Genomic DNA, 3,077 nt, shown 5'->3' on the forward strand with positions numbered 1-3,077 from the left:
CCCTTCTCCTCCCCTGTGTTCTTAGCATAGAGAACTAAGCATCAGGTGAATACCTTCAGGACTCTGTTCTTTGTTGCTGAGCATTCATGGCTCTTTGCGGGTATAGTTCCTGGAACAGAGAACTCCCAGACTCATGAGTGTCACATAGAGTTGGTGTCTGGATCTCTGGTTCTGGGGACATAGGTGAGGCTGAGACTTCCAGGTTTCCATGACAGAACAGGCAGGAGTAATAAAAATAAATCAGATTAAGACTGGGAGTCATGATGCCCTAAGGTGAAGAGTAGAACAGTCAGGACTCATGAGTTTCCTTGGGCTCCTATCAGGCAGTGGAATCGAAGGCAAGGGTCGTGCAGAGGATGGGAAAGGGGAATTATCAGAGAAGGAAAGTGAGTTGCCCTCCATGGGAGATTGGAAATGACACCAGAAGAGTGGTGCACAGCTGTAATCTCAACCACTCAAGAGGCAAAGGGAGAAAGATCATGGTCCAGGCCCTGACAAGACTAATGCAAGATCTTCTCAGGACTGGAGGAGGAAGATGGTGGCTACCTTAGTAACTGCAAGAGGAACCAGGCCTTCCCCAGTGTGGGGACCCGAGGCCATTGCTCCTGACTAGAAAAACCGGGAAGTGACCAGAGGGGCCACGAACGTGGCTGTGCAGTTTGACGAGGGCCTGGTGCTGGGGGCTGACTCCAGAACCACCACTGGGTCTTCTGTCACCAACCGAGTGACTGACAAACTGACCCCTATTCATGACTGTGCTTCTGCTGTCGCTCAGGCTCAGCAGCTGATACTCAAGCAGGAGCAGATGCCGTCCCTTATCAACCTGGTCTCCACAGCATTGAACTCCATGAGTCTCCACTGGTTTACACAGCAGCCAAGAAGACCTGATGGCCCGAATCACCATCGGAGGCTGGGATCCTCAAGGAAAAGGGCAGGTGTGCTCAGTTCCTAAGGGAGCTCTGACGGTGAGGCAGTCCTTTGCCATTGGAGGCTCTGGGAGTTCATATTTCTATGGATATGTGGATGCTACCTACCGGGAAGGTGTGACCAAGGAGGACTGTCTGCCACGGGAGGGCTCCAGTGGAGGTGTGATCTGCCTGGCAGCTATTGAAGAATCCGGAATTGGGAGATAAAATACCTAAATTCACCATTGCCACTTTACCGCCCTTCCACCCACCCTGAATTCTGAGATTCTAGAATTCAAGAGATGACCCTTTCCAGTAATAACAGAAAATTTAATAAACATTTTGTTAAAGAGAAAAACAAAACAAAAAAGCAAAAACAAAAAAAGAAAGAAAGAAAAGGAAACAGAAGCAAATAGGAATGAGAAGTGGATCAAAGCTTACTTACCAAGCACAAGCTCAAACCTCAGTGCTACAGAAAAAGACCTGAAATACAGCTTTCTTTGGAGAGGTCCTTAGATACTAGTGATTGGTCTCCTAGAGGAACTGAAGTCAGCAGAAGGCTGCCTGCAGAATATAGATTCTTCCTACTGACTTCTGAAATACAGTATCCTAGGCTGTGAGACACTCATGTCAAAATTTGAGATCATATTCTAAAAAAAAAAAACAGCCACAGCTCTCCCAAGACGCTCAGAAGCCATTGACAAATTTGTCACTCTATTTTTACTCTATGTTACCCCGTTCTTGATAGCTATTGAAAGTCTACTATGTCAACTGAACAGGGGAATAACCAAAGTGATTATAAGGATTTTACCCCAAGTTAATTAAATTATTCACAAAACAAATGGCATTTAATAATTTTTAAAAATCCAATGATTTGACGGAGAGCAGATAAGACAAACAAGGACTCTGATAATCAATAGTGCTGTCAATCTGTAGATGATTGTGTATCTGCATAATAAGTTGTAATACTCAGGCACGAAGACGCTGCCTCAGTCTCAAAGGAAGATAAAGAACTGAGATCATTTTAACATTAATTCCTTGTCATTTCCCCAGGGCATTTTTATTTTCAGATGGTTTGTACTTGTCAGAGCACCTAGGTCTCCTTAGAAAAGTGTTCACCTTGGGGAGATGGAGAATTAACACTGAATCTTATTGAGACTTTTTTTCTGGCAATGGAATATTTATAAAGTGCTCAGGGGGTGGAGGGATATTTTGCATTTTATTGCCTTCTGTTCTGCATTTCAGGGATAATTCACATATCCAAAATGTGTTTCCAGTAAAGCAGTGTCCTTGAATACCACGGAATGTGTCATCAGTTTTCTAAAACTTGTAGGCCAGACTAAATCTAATCACCGTGAGGCTGTAAAAATGGAAGTTATCCCTATAGTAATACTAAGATAAGTTGCAGAGTCATATTGGTAATACTGCCCTGGAGGCAGAAGTCTCTGCTGGAGTTTATCATGTGCTTAATGAAAGATAGGACCAGACAAATTAAACACCAGATAACTTCATTCCTCTTAATGTAACTCATCTTCTAGTCAACCCTTCCAAGAGAGTCCGAGTAGCTGTGTTCCTTGCTCCTGTTTCTTATGGTCTTTCAGGCATAAGCACCAGGCAACTGCAAGGCCTGGCTCAGATGGAGCTCTGCTGTTGCCCCCAGGGAAAGGGAAATTGACTGCTGTCATGTCACATTATCATTGTTCTCACTTTTCCTGCTCAGGCATCAACACCACGTGAGGGAAAAGAACAAAAACTCATAGAGTAGACTCCAGCTCCCACCCCTCTTTTGGAGCTACATCCCAAGAACCCCAGGTGATGCCTGCAAGGGTGCTTTATACTTGCTTTTGTATCAACTACTCCTTTTTTTCTATACATGCACCCCTACAATATAGTTTATAAGTTAGTTAGAGAAAGAGATGAACAAAACTAATGCATAACCAATCTTAGTGATCTCAGTGTACATTTTGTCTTTTAAAACTTCATCAAAAACATGTACACTTTTATTTAATGGAAGGACCTTAGGACTTCTCTTTAGCATACACAAATTGGCATGGGCTTTGAGAACATCATTAAGTAAGATAAAGGCAATACAACAATCACACGACAGTAAGTCTTACATTTGAGACCATTTGAGAGATTACTGAGCCAATACTGTAGATAATATGCTGAGTG

General features: G+C 43.2%; 1 pseudogene; it reads left to right on the forward strand.

The window, feature by feature from the left end:
- The first annotated feature begins 535 nt into the window (after positions 1-535).
- Positions 536-1,182, forward strand: LOC150055171 (proteasome subunit beta type-6 pseudogene; annotated as a pseudogene).
- The last annotated feature ends 1,895 nt before the right edge of the window (positions 1,183-3,077 follow it).

Source organism: Megascapheus bottae, chromosome 14 (genome assembly GCF_031878675.1).
Source record: "Megascapheus bottae isolate mThoBot1 chromosome 14, mThoBot2.hap1, whole genome shotgun sequence".
Taxonomy (NCBI): Eukaryota; Metazoa; Chordata; class Mammalia; order Rodentia; family Geomyidae; genus Megascapheus; species Megascapheus bottae.